At 42.7% G+C, this 24124-nt stretch overlaps 1 long non-coding RNA gene across 1 annotated transcript in view; it reads right to left on the bottom strand.

Annotated features, from left to right (window-relative positions):
• LOC115853743 (uncharacterized) overlaps positions 1-24124 on the bottom strand; it is a 93705-nt gene that overhangs the window by 12630 nt on the left and 56951 nt on the right. The window contains exons 3-6 of the long non-coding RNA XR_009565065.1: positions 22440-23621; positions 18339-18553; positions 7685-7763; positions 213-445 (exon numbers count right to left, since the gene is read on the bottom strand). This is a non-coding gene — a long non-coding RNA (uncharacterized lncRNA). The remainder of the gene's footprint in view (positions 1-212; positions 446-7684; positions 7764-18338; positions 18554-22439; positions 23622-24124) is intronic.

The following is a 24124-nucleotide window of genomic DNA, read 5'->3' as shown; positions in this document are numbered from 1 at the left end:
ATTGAAATGCAAACATTTTTTGTACCTCCCCAAAGAAGTCATATAGTAGGTATTTGTTTAGCCATTTGGAATTTAAAAAAGAAAAAAAGGAAAGAAAAAGAAAACATCCATATTGAGAGTTACTTTTTTTAAAAGAAAAACTAAAGTATTTGGGTCATAAATCCTGAAAAATAAATAAATAAAAGCTCAAGAACGAAAGAGAGTGTCAGCACCTCAGGCTCAAGGCGACACCTTTGCAGGGAAGAAGATGTCCCAGGGTCGGAACCTGGGTGACTTGAGGCTGGCACAGGAGTCCTCTGAGCTTGAGAGAAGCTGCAGAAAACAGATGGTGAGACCAAGTTCAGAGTCAGGATTCTGGGGAGCCGTCTTGCAGGTCTTGAAGATCTGAACAGAGCAGTTGGTAGAAGCCATAATGGTCAAGAGGAGTCAAAGAGCACGCTGAGGCCTGAAGTCAAGGAAAGGGGACATTTACTGATAACCTCCAGCATGACAAGCACTTAAACATACATCCATCGAATCCTCTAACAACTAAGAAAACTGGGCCAGATATCTTCCGCTTGCCTTTTCAGAGCCACTGCCCACCATTCTCCACCTTCCTTTGTACCCAGGACTACATCAGTGGCTCTCCACGTGTGGTCCCCTGACCAGCTGGATCAGCATCACCTGGGAAAGTGTTTGAACTGCAAAATCCAAGCCCCCTCCACCACCACTGAATCAGAGCTCTGTAGTTCAACAAGACCTGCAGGTGATTCTGATGCAGGCCCAAATCCCAGAACCACTGGACCTCTTTAAAAGGGCTCTCTTGCCCTCGGGATTCAAGTTGGGTTCATCAACAGGGAAGCCCCTGCAGAAGGTGAGAGGGAGGAGGTGTGTAAGCCCAGGTTACTTGTTCCCCCAGCTTCCCACCTGCAGTCACATCAGGGTCCACAAAAGGTGCTGCTCCTGTTGGGTTTGCCCTTTGACGTTACTCACTTCTAAGCTCTGGCAACCGACCCTGTCCCTCTTGTCCTCAGGTCTGGGGGTGGAAATGACACTCAATGTTTCTGGCCTTGAGACAATGCACTATCGCTGTGACTTCCTTATAATTTGTCCACAGCTTTGTAAATTGTCCCTTTATTAAATTTTACTAAACTCTTTTCAAAGTATCCATTTTAAGTGTGTCATTGGTTTTCTGCTAGGACCCTGCCATTTCTGCCATGACTCTCATTTTAAAGATAAGGAAATTTATCATCAGTAAACAAGCCCAAGCTTGCCCAGTAAGAAGCAAAGACAGGCTTGAAATCAGGGCTGTCAGGGCACAAAGTCCCAGCCCTCTAATCATAGAGTTGGTCTTTCTGGTGTGGCCAGCTCCCCAACCTGAGTCCTCTCCTTAATGTAAACTATCAGTTTGTTGGCATCTGACAATAGGATGGGTCAGCAGCCAATCATCAATCAAATAATATCCAAATTTTCATTATAGTGGAGTCTATTTTATATAGGTATAGTATATAGATAATATATAAGATATAGAGATAAATATAATATATAACTATATACATAACTATATATAATATATAACTATATAATATATAACTATAGTATATAACTGTATATAACATATATTATATATAATATGTATGTATCTTCAGGTAGAGTAAGCTTTGAATAAATCATAAAGAGGTATAAAAATACATTCTGGTATCAAAGACTAAACATTGAAGGAAAAAGAAAGAGTTCTTGGGACTTCCCTGGCGGCGCAGTGGTTAAGAATCTGCCTGCCAATGCAGGGGATATGGGTTCGAGCCCTGGTCGGGGAAGAACCCACATGCAGAGGAGCAACTAAGCCCGTGTGCCACAACAAGAGAAGCCACCACAATGAGAAGCCCGCCCACCACAACGAAGAGTAGCCCCCGAGCGCCTCAACTAGAGAAAGCCCGTGTGCAGCAACAAAGACCCAACACAGCCAAAAATAAAAATAAATAAAATAAACAAATTTATAAAAAAAAAAACCTACAAGTTAACTTGTGAAGAACTCTTTTTTTTTTTTAATGAAGTTTTTTTTCTTTATTTTTTTTTGGCTGCGTTGGGTCTTCATTGCTGCACGGGCTTTCTCTAGTTGCAGCGAGCAAGGGCTACTCTTTGTTGCTGTGCGCAGGCTTCTCATTGCTGTGGTTTCTCTTGTTGCAGAGCATGGCCTCTAGGCGCACAGGCTCTAGAGTGCAGGCTCAGTAGTTGTAACGCACGGGCTTAGTTGCTCCGCGGCACGTGGGATCTTCCCCAATCAGGGCTCGAACCTGTGTCCCCTGCATTGGCAGGCGGATTCTTAACCACTGCGCCACAGTGGTTAAGAATCTGCCTGCCAATGCAGGGGACACAGGTTAGGGAAGCTCCTAACTTACAGCTTTAAAGTATTCTAATCTAGAATCTGAAAGGACTTCTTTGGAATTCAAAAAAGAAAGAAAGAAAGAAAAAGATTCTAAAATTTATCCAGAAGTAAATTTATCCAGAGTAAACAGACAAGTATAGTCAAAATAATGTTTGAAAAAGATGAAAAATGAGGGGAAGCATTTCTAACCAAACCAAACTAAACCAAACCAAGCCAAACCAAGCATACACACACACAGACACACATACACACACACTTAAAATGAATATCACAGTGCTAGAACTGACATGCAAATAAATGGCTCAGAGTAACTAGAAAAGCAAATTAAAGTATATAAACTAACTCAGCTTATTAAAAGGAAGCATTATAAGTCAACTAGAAAGAGAAGAATCATTCAGTTAATAAAAGGAAAATTGACTTAGGTATCAGGGGGAAATAAATCTATTTAGATTCTCACCTCACAATATAATCCCCATGTGAATCAAAGGGCTAAATGTAGAAAAACAAAATAACAACAAAGCACCACAAAAATTAGAAGGTATATATTTCCTAACAGATTAAAAAGGCTTTTTACACTTAAAATAAATGGGAAAAATTACAAAAGAAAATATGATTCTACCATCTTAAAATCTATTAAAAGTAATTACAAGGCTAACAAAGTTATGAAAATATCTAGAACCAAAAATGCAAATTTTTTCTTAATATATAAATATTTTATAGAAATCAATAAGAAAAACACCAATATGTTTATAAAACAATGTGTAAAAGATAAAGACTGGCAATTAAGTTGCAAGCACCAAAAGAAATTTTTCTTAAATAGAAGAAAATTCAATCTCACTGAGCATTACAGAATGCAAATTTCACAAGAGGAGATTATGTTCAGGACCTTGGTGTAGACAAATTTTCTTTAAAAGGACACAATAAGCATTAACCATAAAGGGAAATAATGGATAAACTGGAGTCTGTTTAAAAATGTATCTTTTGCTCATTAAAACACAGCTAAAGAGTAAGAAGGCAACCCAAAGAGTAGAAGAAGAAATTTGATAACTGACAAAAGATTAAGATCTAGAATATAAAAATTTCTTATACAATTCAATAAGAGACAGACAACTTAATTTGAAAATGGGCGAAATACTTGAACAGTTTACTTACAAAAGAGGATATCTGCAAATGGCCAGTAAACATTTGAAAAATTGTTCAAGCTCGTTAATCACCAAGAAATGCAAATGGCATCAGCAATGATATATCAATACACAGCCCAGCCAACTTGCTAAAGTGAAAAAGACTGACATTATCAAGTGTTAACCCAAATTTGGAGAAACTGAAACTCTTAGACACTCCTGGTAGGTATCTTAATTGATATAGCCATCTTGGAAATTACTGTCTGGCAGTATTGAAGCTGAATACGGGCATAGCCTACCGCCCAGCAATTCCACTTCTAAGGTGCATGCCAACAAAAATGCATAAACATTGTCACCAAAAGAAATGTACAGAAATGCTTAAAATCTACAACTGAAAACTAACCAAATGTCCATTAACAGAACAATGAACAAGTACAATGTGATATACTGTATTTATAAAATGGAACACTACACCGAAATGAGAAAATCGAACACGGCTAGTTTATTGCTCTTAGAAGTCAGAATGGCGGTTATTCTTGTGGTAATAGTGACTGGAAGGAGCATGAGGGGGATCCTGAGGATGGCGAATTTGTTCTCTTGCGTGATATGAATGCCGACTCAGGTGTCTTTGCTTTGGGATAATCAGATACTTTCCTGTGTCTTTATCCTTCAACAAAAAGCTTAAAAATAACAATCAGATGACATTTTTAAATGATTTCTACATTGGTAATTCTCAGTGTTGGCAAGAGTACAGTAAAACAGATGCTTTCATATACTGTTGGCAGAACTGCAAATTGATCCAACCAACCTTCCTGGAAAGCAAATTAGCAATATGCATAAAAATATTTAAAAGTCCATGCTCTTTGATCCATTAATTCCACCTACACGAATCTATCTTTTTTTTTTTTTTGCGGTACGCGGGCCTCTCACTGCTGTGGCCTCTCCCTTTGTGGAGCACAGGCTCCAGACGTGCAGGCTCAGCGGCCATGGCTCACGGGCCTAGCCGCTCCGCGGCATGTGGGATCTTCCTGGACCGGGGCACGAACCCATGTCCCCTGCATCGGCAGGCGGACTCTCAACCACTGCGCCACCAGGGAAGCCCACAAATCTATCTTAAGGTAATAATTCACTCCAAAAAATGACAAGGAAAATTATGACAGTACACAAAACTATGTGTAAAACTATGTACATATAATAAAATCCCAACTATTTTAAATATGTTTAGAAAAAAAGAAAAGACTGAAAGGAAATATGCCAAAATATGACTGTATGGGCTGAATGTTTGTGCCCACTCCCCTTCTACCCTCCCCTCCCACTACAAGTCATATCAAAGTCCTAAACCCCAGTTTGATGGTATTTGGAGATGGCCTTTGGGAGGTAATTAGGTTCAGAATAGGTCATAGTGGGGATGGGGGAACGACTCTCATCATGAGATTAGTGCCCTTAGAAGAAGAGGAAGAGGGCTTCCCTGGTGGTGCAGTGGCTGAGAATCTGCCTGCCAATGCAGGGGACACAGGTTCGAGCCCTGGTCTGGGAAGATCCCACATGCCACAGAGCAACTGGGCCCATGAGCCACAACTACTGAGCCTGCGCGTCTGGAGCCTGTGCTCCGCAACAAGAGAGGCCGCAACAGTGAGAGGCGCGTGCACCACGAGGAAGAGTGGCCCCCGCTCGCCGCAACTAGAGAAAGGCCTCTCACGGAAACAAAGACCCAGCACAGCCCAAAAATTAATTAATTAATTTTTTAAAAAAAAGAAGAGGAAGAGATATGAGAGCTTTCTCTCTACCATGTGAGGATACAGTAAGAAGGTGGCCATCGACAAGCCACGAAGGACACCTCACCAGAACTGGACCATGCTGGCACACTGATCTAGGATTTCCTAGCCTCCAGGACTATGTAAAATAAATGTTTGGTGTTGAAGCAACCCAGTCTGAAACCATGCGCCACACAGTTAACAGAAGCTGATAACTAATAGAAATTGTTGAACTTGTCTTACAGAATAACAGATAAAGAACAGCTTGTTAAAGTCCCTTTGCTTATAAACTGCCTCATTAATGATGAAGTTCGCTTTAGTTTTTTTTTTTTTCTTTCTTTCTTTTCCTCTCTTTAATTGCATACCTTCCCAGCTTCACACAGCCCAGGGGTTTTACAGGAATTTGGAGTCTGCTCCTGCCCACTGCAGGCTGGCTGGGGGCTGGTTGGGACCACCGACCCTAAACCTGGGCCTGTGCAGATGTCCAGTGAATGGCCTTTTGATGTCAGAGGGCCGGAAAACTCCCCTCACAGATCATGCTAAGCGCCTCCATTTTGAACATGCAGAAACATGTAACCCAGATACATGTGCACAGAACATCAATTACCTCACCTTTTAACCTGCCTCCAATCACCTTTCCCCAGCCTAAGACCACCTGCTTATCCCTAAAATATCCCAATCCCCTGCCTTCAGGGAGGCGGATCTGAGACTTGTTCTCCTGTCTCCTCACTTGGCTGCCTTGTGAATAAACTCTTTCTGGGCTGGAAACTCGGCGTCTCAGCATTTGGCTTGCTGTGCATTGGGCAAACGAACCTGGTTCAGTAACAAGTCTATGCTATTTTGCTATAGCAGTCCAAGCAGACTAAGACAATGATCAATAGTTATATCTGAGATTACGGGTGATTTTTGTTATCTATTTATTCTGTTCCAAATTTTTTGCAATCTTATGAATTACTTTTTAATTTTTATAAAGCATAATTACTCATTAATATGTGACCACATCCCCATTGTAAAAGTCAAACAATACAGAAATCAGAGAAACATAAAAACTATCCTTTAACATATTCTCTCACCAATCTGCCTTCCCCAAGTTTGGTTTCTCAAAGATAAGCACCAATAAAAGTTTATAAATATATGTAACTTTCCAGGTATTTTATTCTGCATTTACAAACATGCATACATTTGTAAGGAAATACACATATACAGAGTTTTTTAAAAATTATTGCTTACAAACAGACTTAGGGTAGCTGGATACTCCCAGTTCAGTGTCTTGTTTGACCCACACAATGATTTAAAACGTTGCATAGTTACACGAGTCGTGCTCTTCTACGACATAAAGAGCTTGGTACCTATTGCCATACACCTGCCTGGCCCTTAAAATTTTTGTCACCTGCTTGGCCTCCCTAGGCCTCCTAGGTTTTTGTCTGTGTCACCCTGGATCTCTTTAACACACTGCCCTGTAAAGTGCTTTTTTAAAGTATTAAAACACCAAATACTAAATACGTTAGCATGACAATATGTCTAGACCCACCTAGTTCTTTTCTATGTAGTGTTCCACAGTATGCATTACTTTTATAATCAAAATTTTGAAAAGTGCATATTATTTTATTTTAAAGGAGTTTAGATGCACATTTCAAATTGATTCACGTTTCCTGAATATGTTTCTGTCTGCGTGTGAGCTATGAAGCAGGAATTCTTTAGTCTCTGTTTAATTTTTCATCAAAGATGGTTCGTGAAAGGGTGCATTGCTGAACTGGAAGGCATTCTTATACTGAACACTTTATCAATAAAGACTCCTGTTTGCACAGTGGAAAAGCAATATTATTATTTAGAAACTCCCTTGAGGAAATGTGCTTTTCACACACAGAATGGATTATTTGTCTAAATGTCAAATGACTCTTCTTAATTTTTGTAAATATCCTTCATGCCCAGGAAACAGTAGGTTGGATATTTTGTGACTCATAATTGCCTCTATTACCCTAGATATAGCTTAAATCTTTGATTACACTCAGTTCCATACATTTCTGTATACTGTCTTATGATGCAATCATTTCATGCCTCCTTAGTTTAAGTATTTAAGCCTTGCATCCCTCAAATATGGTAACTTCCTGGAGAAAAGGTTTCTTTTATCTATATGTAGACAAAATAAAACCCAGTCACCCACCTGGCTCTGTCTCATCAGGGAATTGCAGACTGATTCTAGCAGTTGAGAGTAATTAGAATCTGAGTAACTAGAATCTTGCTGGCATCTCTCAAATATCATTAGAGAGGATCCGACACATTGCCTATGTTAACATTTCTCCAATGCTCTTTCCCTAGTCCTCTGCATCCCATACCCTTCTCAAAAATCTGCCCGAAAACCTCTCTCCCTATAGCTCACTCTAGTCTCTCCCTTTTAAAAGCCAGTTCCCATCCTTGCTTCTTTGTTCTTCCCAACGGATTACCTGTAATCCATAGTTCAGGACCCTGGAGTAGAGGCAGACGTGGAAGGGAACGATCCCACCAGACGACACCAAAAGTGACCTAGCAGGAGGGAGGAAGACATGAGGGATGGGACAAGATCTAAATATTTTTGCTTAATAAAGTTTTTTTTGTTATTTTTTAAAGAAGATGCTGGGGGTAGGACTTTATTAATTAATTTATTTATTTTTGCTGTGTTGGGTCTTTTCTGTGCAAGGGCTTTCTCTAGTTGTGGCAAGTGGGGGCCACTCTTCATCGCGATGCGTGGGCCTCTCACTATCGCGGTCTCTCTTGTTGTGGAGCACAGGCTCCAGACGCGCAGGCTCAGTAGTTGTGGCTCACGGGCCTAGTTGCTCCACGACATGTGGGATCCTCATGCCGAACATGTGGGATCCACATGTTCGACCAGGGCTCGAACCCGTGTCCCCTGCTTTAGCAGGCAGATTCTCAACCACTGCACCACCAGGGAAGCCCTTAAAAAAGTTTTATATTTGTTAAATATACCTACTGTGACTATATTTTTCAGGTGGACAATTTATATCTAACGATCTAGAACTGGGAAGCATAGTGAAGCTGGGATTATTTTGGAAAATCAAGAGAGAAGTTTTTTGCAGTTTGTTGGTTTGTTTCTTGAGAAGAGGAAGAAAGTCACATTTACTGAGCACAAGCTACTGTGGGATGCCCCTTTTGTTTAGGGGCATGTTATGTTGTTTAGCTAGCACAATACCCTGAGAGGGATGTATTATTGTCTCCATTTCACACGTGAGGAATGTAATAGGCACTTTTGGCATATCCGTCCCTCTCCTAAGGAGCACTGCGTTCTCTAGGAATTGTCCCATCGAATTCCCCCATCCACAGAGGTAACTTCTTCTCTGGCTGCCACTGATTGGGCCAGAGGTGTGAGTATATGGCATGAGGCAGGCCAATCAGATATTCTCTCACAGAAGTTTGGAATCAGGACTCAGAGAGAGTGGTGGCTGGAGCTGTAACTGGTCAAACAATTCATGCACTCTGAGAGTGGATCCTAGTGTCTGGAGAATCTTTGGGATGAGTGGTATGAAAATTCACATTCAGGGCTCCCCTGGTGGCACAGTGGTTAGGAATCGCCTGCCAGTACAGGGGACATGGGTTCCAGTCCTGGTCCAGGAAGATCTCACATGCTGCAGAGCAACTAAACCTGTGCGCCATGACTCTGAGCCTGTGCTCTAGAGCCTGTGAGCCACAACTACTGAGCCCACATACCACAACTACTGAGCCTGCAAGCCACAACTACTGAAGCCTGCGGGCCTAGAGCCCATGCTCTGCAACAAGAGAAGCCACCGCAGTGAGAAGCCTGTGCCCCACAATGAAGAGTAGCCCCCACTCGCCGCAACTAGAGAAAGCCCGCGTGCAGCAACAAAGACCTAACGCAACCAAAAATAAATTAATTAATTAATTAATTTAAAAAAAAAGAAAATTCACAATCAGCTGTGGAAACTGTGAGAAAGTTAGCGCCCCTGCTTAGAAAAAGGCTGAGAGATGGAGGATTCTGTTAGGGCTGGGATGGGTTGGGGAAGGGGAGACTCCAGAGCAAACTAGATAATGGGTTTGGGGTGAGGCGGAAGAGAAGAACCCTTGATTAGTGGGCTGCGGGGAAGTTTTGGGAGCAGAGCGGGGATCTGAAAAACATGCCGGGCAGTGTGCAGGGTAACCCCTTCTCTGGCCTTCCTATGACCTCCTCAGTGACATGGGGTGAGCGTCTCATGTTTTCAGAGAGCAGGCTGTTTCTGGAGCAGTGCTGAGCCCTGTGTCAGTGCTGGTGTGGGACAGGAGCAACACCGCACATGGGACGGCTGCCTTTTGGGCTAAAGGAGTGAATGCAGGGGCTGTGGGAGGTCCCTGTGGAGGACCAGCAGGTAAGCTGGGCCGTGCAGAGAGAAGATAGCCGGCATGAAGAGAGAAATAAAGGTGAGCAACAGAGTAACTAAGAGTTTTGTTTTGTAGGTGGTGGTGGTGTTTTGTTATTCCCAGGTCTTGGTTCTACTTCTTTGCAGAAGCCCAGATTCTTTCCTGGCCTTGCTTTCTGGGAGACATTCTTGTATACTTATTACAAATTCTCTTTTTTAGTTAGCCCAGCTCAAAGTTGGGTACTATTACTTGTGACCAAAAACCTTACTAAGTGCAAGGAATCTGTGGTTCCTAGAGATTAAGTAAATTGAGAAAATTTCTGTGGCTTCTTAGTGGTAGGAGTTGGGGTACAAGCCTGTCTCCTCGTGCTCTTTTCCTCACACTCTCTGCTCAGTCATGATGGCCACATTGCTATTCCACAAACACACCAATCTCACCCCCATCTTAGTGGGCTCTGTTTGCCCTGCTCAGAACAGGCCCAAAGGCCACTCCCTCATCTCATCCAGGTCTCAATTCAAATGTCACTCAGAGATACCTACCCTGACAACCTCATCTAATATAGACACTCTCTAACCTCTTTCTCTGCTTTTTTTTTTTCAGTTTTACTGAAATATAACTGACATAGCACTGTATAAGGTTAAAGTGTACAGCATAATGACTTGACTTACATATATGTAAATATATTGTGAAATGATTACCACAACAAGTTTAGTTAACAGCCATCATCTCATATAGTTACCAAGAAAAAGGAAACAGTTTTTTTCCTTGCGATGAGAACTTTTAGGATCTACTCTCTTAGCAACTTTTAAGTACACCATACGGCAGTGTTAACTATAGTCACCATGTTGTACATTACATCCCTAGTACTTATTTATCTTATAACTGGGGCTTTTGCACCTTTTGACTATCTTCACCCAATTTCTCCACCCTCGCCTCTGGCAACCATCAATGTATTCTCTGTCTCTATGAGTTTGGTTTTTTTAGATCCCACATATAAGTGAGATCGTACGGTATTTGGCTTTCTCTGACTTGTTTCACTCAGCATAATGCCTTCCATGTCTATCCATGTTTTTGCAAATGTCAGAATTGCCTTCTTTTTTTTATGGCTGAATAATATTTATATAATATATATAATATATATATACATGTCACATTTTCTTTATCCATTCATCTGTCAATAGACACTTAAGGTTGTTTCCGTGTCTTCACTATTGTAAATGATGCTGCAGTGAACGTGGGATGCAGATATCTCTTCAAGTTAGTGATTTCATTTCTTGCAGATAAATACCCAGAAGTGGAATTGCTGGAACATATGGTAGTTCTATTTTTAACTTTTTGAGGACCCTCCATACTGTTATCCATAACGGCTGCACCAATGTACATTCTCACCAACAGTGTACAAGGGTTGCCTTTTCTCCACACCTTCACCAGCATTTGTTATCTCTTGTCTTTTTGATAATAGCGATTCTAACAGGCATAAGGTGATATTTCATTGTGGTTTTAATTTGCATTTCCCTGATGATAAGTGATATTGAGCACCTTTTCATGTACCTGTTGGCCATTTGTGTATCTTCTTTGGAAAACTGCCTATTCAGTTTCTTTGTCCATGTTTAACTGGATTATCATTATTATTACTATATATTTTTGCTATTGAGGTATATGAATTCTTTATATATTTTGGATGTCAACTTTTTTTTATCAGCTATATGATTTGCAAATATTTTTTCCATTCCGTATGTTGTCTTTTCATTTTGTCCATCATTTCTTTCATTGTGCACAAGTTTTTTAGTTCGATGTAGGTTCTATACACTGACAATACATTCTTTTATTTAAAGTGGATTAGACAAATTTACTTTTTCTCCCTTCCTCTCCCCAATGCTCCCTGCTTCATTCACATCTTTTTTCTTAGATTGATGAAACCTGGCCCCCGTCCTCAGCCTCTGTCCTCACATGGTAGAAAGAAGCTATTATTATTATTAGTTTTAGTAACTTATCACTACCTGGATTTATGTTACATATTTATTTGTGTACTTGTTTCTCTACCACCCCGCCCCCCAACTCCCCACCAGAATATAAGCTCCCGGAGGGCTGGGTTCAACCCTTGTTCACTGCTGTATTTTCAGCACACTGACCAGAACTGTATTTGACATATAGAAGGCACTCAACAAATACTCATTTAATTAATCAATCCATTAAACCCTGACCTGTTTCTGACTTCCATGCTGTTTTCATGGTCTCTAAGTACTTGATGCAATTCTAGAAACACTCAGAAAAACCCTATTGGATTAAGGATGGAAATAATGTCTGAAGGACATCTGTGGAGCTCGGCTGATTAGCATGCAGGGAAGAGGGATGTCCGCTAGCTGCTCAGTACACTGAGGGGAGGTAGGAACCTGGAGCAGCATGCTCCAGCCCAGCCTCTAGGAGAACAGAACTGAAAGCTGGTAAATTCATTTCTACTGGTTTTCCCTTAGTTAGTGCTTCTGGCCTGGGGAAACAAAGCTTCAGCGACAGTAAAAATGCTTTTGTTCCTGTGGTACCACATGTTAAATCACAAATGACATCTACTTTGTTCTTGGGTTAATGCTACTTTCTGGGTCTGCTCTGTAAGGTTGTTCCCTGTCCCCAGTTGGCCTGAGACAGGGTCTGGCTTGCTGAGGGTCCCCTGTCCCTATAACTATACAAGAGGAAAGCTGCTGGAGACTGACTTGGGATGTCTAAACACCACCAGGAAGGACCAGCTGAGGAAGGAGGCAGGAGAAATGGAGACATATTCTAATCCAAGCCTCGCTAGACACTTTCAGCGTATCATTTTGAAACCACATTATCAAACACAGGGTCACTTTGCTCATGGCTTTCAGATTCTGCCCCCAACACATATACCAATGTTGATGAGGCTTCTAACCAGTTACCACAACATGTGTGTTTAATCTGTTGCTTTTACCAATGGGCTAATGAAAAGATGCAAGTAGCCGGAGAGGTCATACCAATCCACAACCAGTACTGGAAAAGAAAATTGAAAAAATGAATACTAATATTAGCATGTACCTATATGTAACTCTTTCATCTAAACTTCTTCACCTTCAGAGCACTTAATTTTAACAAGAAACTCACCAGGATTAAATGGCTGATTTGGCTAATTAGTGGCAAGGCCAGGACTCAAATTCAGAACTCTTGACTCCAAGATAAGGGTTCTTCCTGCTGCAACTGCCTCTTTATCTTTGCATTCAAAGAATGGCTTGCTGTTAAAATTATTTTTCATGACTAGGTTATATAGCTAAATAAGCAGAGTCTTTAAGGGCTACCCATTCAGAGAAAGCTAGAGATAAATCAGCAGCCTTTAAAAAAACAGGTAGTTTTAATTTGGTAAATGACAACAGGAAGCCAGACATTTACCCACGTTTGGATGATCAACCTGTTTTCTAATGAGAGCCAAGCCTGAGGCAATGAGAAGATGCAGAGACTGATTTACAGCAAGCCATGGCCACTGCCCAGGGAGGCAGGGCCTGAAGTGTTCCTACCAGCTGTGTGCAGTCAAGGTCACCAAGTGGTTCAGTCCCACAAGTGACAAAGACCACTTTGCTCCTTGACTGACTCCTACCAAAATTAAAAACCTGGCAGTTGAAATGGCCGAGCACCAGACACCTGATAGAAAATGAAGTGTTGAGTTCAGTAACTCTCTGCCTAATTCCAGCAATTTTGAAGATGTTAATAATTAATTCCAACTTTCCCTCCCTTCCACCACTCACTCATAATGGACAAAGGAGAGTCAATGTTTGCTTGAACTACCCAGATAATTGCTTAATTCTTTCCACTTGCCTGGGCATGTTCTGAAAGCACACATATCAATTATCACCAGGAAGTAGTGGCTTTCCCCCTTACCTCTTTGTTTTGTTTATCATTTTTTTAAGAGTGTAATGTAACCAAAGGGCTAGCCCAGTGCCCAAATGCTGAGACATGTAAAAAGATGGGGTGGCAGAAGGAGAAAGGCCCTGACTGTGTACAGAGAACTGCAGGTGGAGGAAAGGGCTTACGGGAGAGAAGGACAGCAGGAAGAAATGTCTTTAAACTTTAGTTTAAAGATCGTGCAGATTTTGACCCAACAATTCTACTTCTGAGAATTTATCCTTATATTAGTTGGGGTCTAACCTGGAAAAGAGAAACCCCTCTGAGTATTTACAGCAGGGGCTCCGCAGAGCTCATCACCATCAAGGAGCCCCTCCAACTCCTTAAGGTTGATGGGACCTAGGTGAGAGGTAGCATAATCAAGCCACAGGCTAGGGTCACCTAACAGAAGCAGGACCTTGATGGACCTGTTGCAGCAGTGGGACCACAGAGGAGAGACAGAGCCACAGTGAGCCATGAGCTTCCCTCTCCTCCCAACTCTAGTCTCCCAGTTCCACCTGCCACTGGACAAATCCATCAGGAAACGCGCTAACACAGGAGCCTGAGAAGCTCAGCCTGCAGGGGTCCGCCCACTCCCATGATGCAGAGCAGAACCCAGGGAGGGCAGGTAGTGCATCTGAGGGCTCACACGCAGGCCCAGAAAAGCAAACTAGAGTGACATAATGGGTACCAAATGCTGGCAAATGGATAGACGAAGTCATAGATGCTTCCACCCAATCATAAAGAGTAAGTTTGGATTTAAGAGAAATGACATCATCAGAAGCATTCCAGGAAAAGAAGTCCTGGAAAATGTAACCGAAATATAGATAGAATAAAAGCTAACGTTAGGATAAATAAAAATAGACTACACATATGTAAATGATAAGAGAAAGAGGAAAATAACCCTCGCTGAAGTAGGGAAAGCATGCCAAGACACACTAAACATTACAGCTTACTTTCTCACAAACGAGCTGGGCCTTATTTATGAGTAGAGTGTCAAAATAATTCCTTGTGACATGAGATGGGATGGAGGCAGTGACAAAGAATCATAGAAAGTATACCAGTTATCTTAGGGAATTAAGAGGTACAAATTATAATACTAGGTAGAGGGCTTCCCTGGTGGCGCAGTGGTTGAGAGTCCACCTGCCGATGCAGGGGACACAGGTTCGTGCCCCGGTCCGGGAAGATCCCACATGCCACCCAGGGCGGCTGTCCGGAGCCTGTGTTCCGCAATGGGAGGGGCCCCAACAGTGAGAGACCCGCATATCGAAAAAATAATAATAATAATAATACTAGGTAGAAAATAAATATGATACAAGGGTGAAATGTACGGTGCAGGGAATGTAGCCAACATTTTATAGCTATAAATGGAGTATAATCTATAAAAGTTTTGAATCACTGTTGTACACCTGAAACTAATATAATATTGTAAATCAAATATTCCTCAATAAAAAATTAAAATAAAATAAAATAAAATAAAATGAGCACCACACACACATGAAATTATCCTGTGTATCTTGAGGTCCTAACACATGTCCAGGTACTTGTTCAGTGTCTTAAAATCCTGATAGATGATAGGGTATGAAGGATGACAGTAACACAAGTGTCATAGTGAAACTGTGGTATAGACCCTTAGGGGCATGACAGAATAGATTAAAAATCAACAGGTAGGGACTTCACTGGTGGCGCAGTGGTTAGAATCCGCCTGCCAATGCAGGGGACATGGGTTCGAGCCCTGGTCTGGGAAAATCCCACTTGCCGCGGAGCAACTAAGCCCATGAGCCACAACTACTGAGCCTGCGCTCTAGAGGCACGAGCCATAAATACTGAGCCCGCGTGCCACAACTACTGAAGCCCGCACGCCTAGAACCTGTGCTCCACAACAAGAGAAGCCACCGCAATGAGAAGCTCGCACACCACGACAAAGAGTAGCCCTCACTCGTAGCAACTAGAGAAAGCCCGCATGCAACAATGAACACCTAACGCAGCCAAAAATAAATAAATAAATAAAAACCAACAGGCAACTCAAAAGGAGGACAACAAAGGACAACCTAATTGTTATTTTGCCAAGGAAAACCTAAACAAAAAATAGCTATGAACTACAAATACCGTCTATCACTAAAGAAATAGGAGGACAAAAAAGTCTTAAGCCAAGACTTTAAACTAAATACACTTAGATAAAATAAAGCTAATTACATTATACGATTTTTCTCCTTTTACTACAAAGTGGTATTTGGTAACCACTGGACTTTATGACCCCTGAACGTCTTCCTAGTCCCAAGATTCTCTGATCCTGCCCTATTTTGTTAAAGCAGTTTGTGTTTTGTGGGAGGCATAAGCTGAAGAAATTGTTAGGGTTAAGAGCAGATTTAAATTTAATTAATATCCAGCCAGGAGATTGACTTGCCATTGATCACCACTAAAAAATCCTATTAGGAGGGGGAAAATTGGCCTCCTCAGCAAAAAGAAAGAGTAAACATACTGGCCACACCCTCATCTGTAGCAGCCCCCTTCACCATGTTTGTGCCACGTGAACTTAACTTCCTTTGGCGACAGCTCTTTAGACCACACTTAGCACCCGATCCCAGTGTAATCAATGTCCAGACTAGTCAGAAGTTTAGGGGGTGTCCTGGTGCGAGAAACATTGTCCAAACAGGGGTGGTGATGGCTCAACAGACTCTTGCTCTTTTTGAGAATCTGACTATGATATTTACATGGAGAGAATTTAGTTCCTGATTGTTCTGATGGTGTACTGTCGCGAAGCTGGAGACTTCCCGCTACCAAAAGAGGCAGCAGCTCTCTCAGTGGCCCAGTTCTGCAATGTGGCTTTGTGAGTGGTTCCTGAAAGCCTAATCTTGAGTCTTTCTTTTCCCCTCCTAATGACTTAATACCCCATTTAATATCTGTAACAAATCCTTTCCTGCTTTAACTGGTTAGAGGGGATTCTGTTCTCTGAAACTGGCCCCTGACTGATACAAATGTAAGTCCTGCATTAAAAGCATTATAACCTTTTGGGGATATAGGCATATAAACAAATCACTGAGGATATGCTATGATTCATGTACATAGAGAGTATACCAGGTGCATAAGGAGTGAGTGCCTAAACTTGAGGGTGCCAAGGAAAGATTCACAGGGAAGGTAGCACTGTAACTTGAAAACTATGTATGGGAGGTTAGCAGAAGGACAAGGAGAGGAGGGCATTCTACACCAAGGAAATGGCAAAGGTATAGAAGATGAGAGAGTAGGGGTAGAGAGTTGAGTTTAGGGACAAGAACGAGAACAGAGGCTGGTCAGGCTGCAGGTGCAGGTGTGTTAGAGCTGTGAGAAGCTTCAGAAATGATCTAGTGTAGTCCATTTATTTTATACATCCAAAAACTGAAGCCAGAGAAATGAAATGACCAGCTCGAGACCAAACACTAGCTTTATTATCCATGCTAGAGCACGGGCCTTCTAACTCCCAGGCCAGTGTCTTTCCAGGTGGCATACATGGATTCCTAAATCCTCCTGTGGTGGTGAATCTTAACAAACAACAGAATTTAGAAAGCAGGTGAGTGACAAAATATCTACAGATCAAGAAAGATAAGGGAGTTGGGAAGGGTGAGTACCTCTGTGAGCACCCCAAGCCACAGCGGCAAGAGCTGCGTCTGACTTCACTGCCCCACGTGCCCCACAGCCCATCTCAGGGGACGCCTGTGTGGCACATTCCTGTCACCGCAGCCCTTTGCCTACTGCATGCTTCCAGTGGTCCCATGTGGGTCAGTAGTCGTGGCTCTGTCCCATAAACCAAAGACCACTTGGTACCCTGATCACTGGACATAAAGAAAGAAGAAGAGTGTAGGTAGATTTGCTCCAATCTGTGACTGCTCTTGGAAAAATATTCCAGGGATCATGCTCTCTCCTTAATCCTCCACGTCCAATATCCGTCTATCTCTCTCTTTACCATCTATCCATTTGTCCATCCATCCACCCCTCCCACCACTTATCTGTCAGTGTTTCTACATATCTGTTTATTCATGTATCTATAGCTATAAGGTCAAATACTCATCCAGGGCTTACCCTATGTCAGGCAGTTCTCCTAGTGCGTTACAGAAATTAATTCAGTCCTTGTAATCCTGACAACAGCCCTGCGATGTGGGTATTTTCTCCCCATTTTACAGATGAGGAAATTAGAGAGGTTAAGTAACTTGCCCAAGTTAACATAACTTATATCTGTCTGCCTACCTTCGTGTTCACACCCCTTCTCCTTCCTTGAAGGGTAACTTCCCATCCTATTGATGACCAAGTTTGTTGGTTCTATTTCCTAATTATCTCTCAATCTGTCTCCTTTTAATTTAGTTCCAGCTTCCTCCCCAGCCACCCAGCCAGCCCCGATTTTGGATGATTGTCACTCTCCCCGCGAATCACTCTGGTTTCAAACTCCACTTCCTTTTCCTCCGTACCTCACGAATGTTTCCCTGGCACAGGCAGAGGGATCTTTCTAAATGATGTTTCTCAAGACCCTAGACACGTTCAAACATCATAGTTGAGAACCTCTGTTAGAAAAAACATGCAGGTACTTCCCTGGTGGTCCAGTGGTTAAGACTCCATGCTTCCACTGCAGGGGGCCCGGGATTGATCCCTGGTAGAGGAACTAAGATCCCACGTGCCATAAGGCGTGGCCAAAAACCACCACCAACAAACATACATATGAGCATCTCTCTCAAACCTGCTTAAAACCCTAAAATGAGTTTGTGAATTCAACAAACATTTGTTACGCCTTCCCATGTCAGCCACTGGGCTAGGTGGCGGGGAGGTAGCAGTAAATAAGCCCCATCCTCATGAAGCTTGCTGTCTAGAGGGGATGACAGATGTGGAACAAATACTCACAGAAGTGTTCAGTGCTTCACAGAAGTGCGGGCAGGGGCACCAGAGCCTGCGGGTCCAGAAACCGCACCCTGCAGGATCTGAAATTTCAGCCACAACGTGAAGGACGAGCGGGAGTCAGCTGGGCCGCGTGGCTGAGTGGGCAGCAGAGACAGGCTGAGCATCCTGGTCAGAAAGGACGGGCACGGTTCTCAGTGAGGAGAAGGGCACGGTGAGTCCTGCAATCAGGAGAAGCAGGTGAGGCCGGGCCGGGGAAAGCGGCAGGCGTTGGGGTCTGGTGTACCACGGGGCAGGGTACTGGTCTTCCTCCCAGGGCAAATAAAGGTTGTCTTTTTTTTTAGAAATCAACTTTATTGAGGTATAATTTAAAAACAGTAAAATGCCCCCATGTTAAAAGTGTACAGTTCAATGAGCAGCCAGCACCACCATCAAGACACAGCATGTTTCTTTCACTCAGAAAGTTGCCCCATGCTCCTTTGCAGTTACCCCCCTCCTCTGGCAACCACTGCTCCGCTTTCTCTTTTAGTCTGGATTAGTTCTACCTGCTCTGGAACTCAAATGAAGAGATTTAAGAACAGCCGTGATCCCTCAGAACAGATTGGAGGCAGCAAGAATGGATGAGAGAGAGCCATTAGCAGGCTTCGGTAGTATCCAGGCAGGAGCTGGACTGTGCAGGTGACAGCAGGCATGGAGAAGAGGGGAAGACACGACACGTTACTGAGGCAGTTAGGATGGAATCCAGTTCCTCGGCCTGTCCTCCAAGCCCCTGGACCCCTGAGCCCAAGCCTGTCCTTCCTACCATAAAGGCCACACACACTGTGCTCCAGCCACGGAGAACTACTCCCCACTCCCAGGGCCAGCCAAGGTCCTCCGTACATCCCAGCCTTTGCACCGTGCTGTCACCGTTCCTCGAAAGCCTCCTTTCTCCCTTCTGGTACAGTTCCAATACCCATTCATGACCTAGCCTGACCACCTCTGGGAAACATTTCCTAGCTCCACCTGGTAGACTGATTATTTCTTTCTCTACCATCTCTAAGATCTTGTTATAATTTGTACAAGTACTTGTGTGTCTTAATCCCCCACTAGACTGGAAGCTCCTTAAAGATAGGAGCTCTTTCCTCATCATCTTTGGGTGGCCCATCAAAAAATATCTATCAAATGGATGGGTGCTCTGCTTAGCGATTCAGCGTGGTTTTCCCCTCCCTCTCTCTCTTTCTCTCCAGAGGCTGCTGTGAAATGAAAATAAGCACTGGGTGATAACTATAAGAAAACAGGTAGAAATTTATTCCCACAACCAGGCTGATTGGAAACAAAAGTAGTGATTCAAGTTAACTGATGTGTTTAAATTCTACTTGTCTGTGGCAGGACTCTGCCGTCTGCTCAGAAGCACCATTTTTGCTGCACTGTCATATTTATAGCATAGAGAAGACGCAGGCACATAACTGTGGGGAGTTTGCTTCTTGCACTCCTGTTCCACTAGGAGCCCGCTCAATCTGACCCAGTCTCGCATTCTGGATTAAACCTTGCAATGACCAGCTGACCGTTTCCTGTAAGACTCTCCCTGTAAGGTCTTACGTGGCCATGCTTGGGGCATCTCTGGCTCCTGGTTCCTGACTGGGTCTGGAAGTGACTGCAAGAGTGGACCCGCTATCTGATGCTCCAGGTCCTCTGGGTGGGGGGGATACAGTTCCATAAGGAGAGCATCTGTGATCACTTACTTGAGATGGTAGAAGGAAATGACACTCTCTTTTGCTAATTCCCCCCCACCACTTATGCTGACTTTTAAGCAAATCCCATTATTTTCTTAGAACAGAGTTACCAGGCTAAGTTAGGAAGTAGATTATTGCAAGTCATGTTTTGAATAACTGGTGGCTCCTTTTTTCTAATTATTAAACTGTCCTTCAAAATAAAAGAAAACCAAAAGCTGATTTACTTATGTGATGAAGAAGCCCTCCAGTATTTCATATTTCAGCCCTTTGACTTTCATTGTTTTAATCAAAAAAAGGTAAAACTGGGCTTCCCTGGTGGCGCAGTGGTTGAGAGTCTGCCTGCCGATGCAGGGGACGCGGGTTCGTGCCCCGGTCCGGGAAGATCCCACATGCCGCGGAGCGGCTGGGCCCGTGAGCCATGGCCGCTGAGCCTGCGCGTCCGGAGCCTGTGCTCCGCAATGGGAGAGGCCACAGCAGTGAGAGGCCCGCGTACCGCAAAAAAAAAAAAAAAAAAAAAAAGGTAAAACTTTTAGCACCAACACCATTTGAAATGTGTCCATATTTTCTACATAAAGTATGCCCGTTGCTGAGGAATAACAATAAATAAGACTGTTAACATGTCCTAACAAAATGGTGAGACAGAAAAGTAAATAATTTCCACGTCACGTCATATATATATATATATATATATATATATATATGTAAGGAACCAAGTAATAACAAAATGGACAACGGTCTATGGAGAAAGTGGACAGCAAATCTTCATAAGAGAACTGATATTAAAGTAGGGTTTTGAAGGCTAAATAAAGTTCAGGCAAATAAAAGGCAGAAATGTATTCCAAGAGGGAAAATAACACATGCAAATCATGAAACAGTATTTTGAGTGTGTGCAAACACTGGCCATTCAGGTTTGCTGGTGTGTATATGTTGAGGCTGGGGGCTGGAGGAGAGAGGTGACATCAGAGCTTGTGGCCAAGAGCAGACTCTGACCCCAGGACACCTGGATTCAAGTCCCAGCTCTGCCACTTACAATCATGTAAAGTGGAGCAAAACTCTTAACCTCTCTTTGCTTCACTTTTATTATCTGTGAAGAGGTGGATAAAAAAATAATACCTCCACCAAAGGATTTTTATGAACATTAAATGAAATAACTAACAAAACACGAAGTACCACATCTTCTAGAATGAGGGAAGCTTTTCATAAATATCGTTTCTTATGGAGGTAGGAAATGAGAATTTGAGGTTGGCAAGGGCCAGATCAAGAAAAGCTGTGGATATAGAGAACAGACTGGTGGTTGCCGGTGGGGAGAGGGAAGGGGGGAAGGGTCATATGGCAGTGGGGGATTAAGGGGTACAAGCTATTATGTATAAAATAAACTGTGGGGATGTATTGTGCAGCACAGACAGTATAGCCAGTGTTTTGTGATGGCTATGAATGGAGTATAACCTTTAAAGGTTGTGAATCACTGTGTGCACACCTGTAACTTATATAATATTGTACATAAATTATACTTCTATTTAAAAAAAGAAAAGAAAAGAAAAGAAAATCTGTGCAAACCACACTAAGGGAAACACTGAAATGTTTCAATCCAGGGTGTGGGGAGGTAGATCTACACCTGGGCAGCCGTGTGGACAGATAGAAGGTGGAGTGAGAGCAGAGTGGAGGCTATTTCAATGGTTCAGGCAAGACTGAGAAGGCCTGAGTCCACATGGCGGCAGTGGGGATGGGGGCACCGGGGAAAGGAATGGATTTGAAAGATATTAAGGGGGTAAAATTGATGGAAATTGGTGACCACTTAGATGTCAGAAGAAAGAGATTGGTAAATGTCTAGGATCATATATAGGATCCGGCGTGGGTGACTTGGGTGATAGAGAAGCCACCAACCAAGGTCATGAAAGAGAAGGGAACTGTGGTTTGGGGGGTTGTTAGTTTGCCAGCATGGAGATAAACAATGGGTTCAGTGTTTGGCCCAATGACTTCAAGGCACCAAAGACTCTGAGATGGGAAAGAGATAGACAGGGGAGTGGCTAAAGGTGGGTAAAGTGGCAAAGGAAGATATTTATTCATTTATTTGCTGCCTTTATTTGTGTATTTGGGCAGAGTAAAATATTTCCTTACTGCCCTCAGCCATGCACTTTCGTTCAAGGAGAGCATTGTCACACTATGGAAGCAGCGGAGAGAGACCCCCCACATGTTTCCAGCAGGAAGGAAGAAGCCAGAAAAGAGGAGACTGAAGATGGAGGAGTGAGGGTGATCGTTGGGGGCAGTGTGAGCCGGGAGACTGAGATCCATCCCCTGCTATCCTCAGCAGGGCCTTGGGTCCTTATAGGCTTCTGGGGACAGAATCGACAGGAAAGTCTTGCCAGAGAAATGAATGTGCCAATTATTCAGTTACCTGCAATTATGAAAATTGGTGTGATAGGTGGTACTTCCGAGAGGAGGCTTGGGGAGGCTGTAAGTCAGAAATGAGACAAATTAGTTGAGCTCTTAGGTGAGAATCTGATTGACCTCTTCGTTCATGAAACTGAGCTCGGGCCATCCCATACGTCTCCTTTTAGGAGAACTGATTTGCAACTGATGGGCTCGGAACAGCAAATGCATGGTCTGCAATTGCAGAGCTGGGAGGCTGGAGCGCTCTTCCGCCTGCAGAGGAAGTCGTCCAACCTCCTTGACCTGCTCTTGCCTGCTGACCACAAGGAAACTTGTGGAAATGTCTTCTTCCCTGAAAAGTGGGAAGAGCTCCCATGTACCCAACACTTCTGTTCCCATTAGAGAACAGCCTGGCCAACTGCAGTATATTACATTATGGATGATTGTATGTTCTTTAAACATAATTATGCAGATTATGTTAATATGTTAGACTCTGAGTTCTTTTTAAAAAGAAAAAGACAGTAGCATCTTTGTATCTCACAGTTATTTGCTTACCTACCTTTATGAAGCTTGTCATATCATATTGATTTCTTTTCTTTTCACATTAATTATCCCTACTCTTCAGTAAATTTTTCAAAAGCAAAAACCAAGTGCTATTCACCTTCTTGTTCTCAGTGCCCAGCATGGGACCACCCATACTGACAAAGTCAAATTATTCCATGAGTACATAGAGAACAGACTTGTGGTTGCCAAGGGGGAGAGGATTGGGGGAGGGATGGAGTGGGAGTTTGGGATTAGCAGATATAAGCTATTACATACAGAATGGATAAACAACAAGGTCCTACTGTATAGCACAAAGAACTATGTTCAATATCCTGTGATAAACCATAATGGAAAAGAATATTAAAAAAGAATGCATATATATGTACAACTGGATCACTTTTCTCTATAGCAAAAATTAACACAACACTGTAAATCAACTATACTTCAATAAAAGAATTATTAAAAAAAATTATTCTGGGCTTCCCTGGTGGCGCAGTGGTTGAGAGTCCGTCTGCCGATGCAGGGGACAAGGGTTCGTGCCCCGGTCCGGGAGGATCCCACATGCCGCGGAGCGGCTGGGCCCGTGAGCCATGGCCGCTGAGCCTGCGCGTCTGGAGCCTGTGCTCTGCAACGGGAGAGGCCACAACAGTGAGAGGCCCGCGTACTGCAAAAAAAAAAAAAAATTATTCCATGAGTGCAATTACTTGGGGTGGGAGGGAGTGGAGGAGAACACCAGTATGTAAACACAGGCTATAACTATACACTGAGAAACATGTATATCAGCAAAATATCAGAAGTGCATTTGCAGTTAAATCATAAAAAATGAAATGTATTATATATTTTCATCACCATAAAGTTCTGTCCATTAGGAATTTTTCAACTTTTTATTTTGAAATAATTTTAACATACAGAAAATATAGTTGCAAAAACTGTACAGAGAATTCACATATAGCATTCAAACTGTTTTTCCAAATGTTAATATCCCACGTAACCACGGTACCATTACAAAAATCAGGAAATTAGCATTGGTATAATACTATTAACTAAATTAAACATTGTATTTGAATTCCACCCATTCCTTTTTCTGACCCAAGATCCAATCCAAGACCCCACATTGCATTTAGTCGTCATGTCTTCTTAGTCTCCTCCAATCTGTGATCATTCCAT

This window comes from Globicephala melas, chromosome 9 (assembly GCF_963455315.2).
Source record: "Globicephala melas chromosome 9, mGloMel1.2, whole genome shotgun sequence".
In the NCBI taxonomy this organism is placed as follows: domain Eukaryota; kingdom Metazoa; phylum Chordata; class Mammalia; order Artiodactyla; family Delphinidae; genus Globicephala; species Globicephala melas.
Note: the sequence above shows the minus strand (reverse complement) of the source record. Positions and strands in the feature narration are given on the sequence as shown.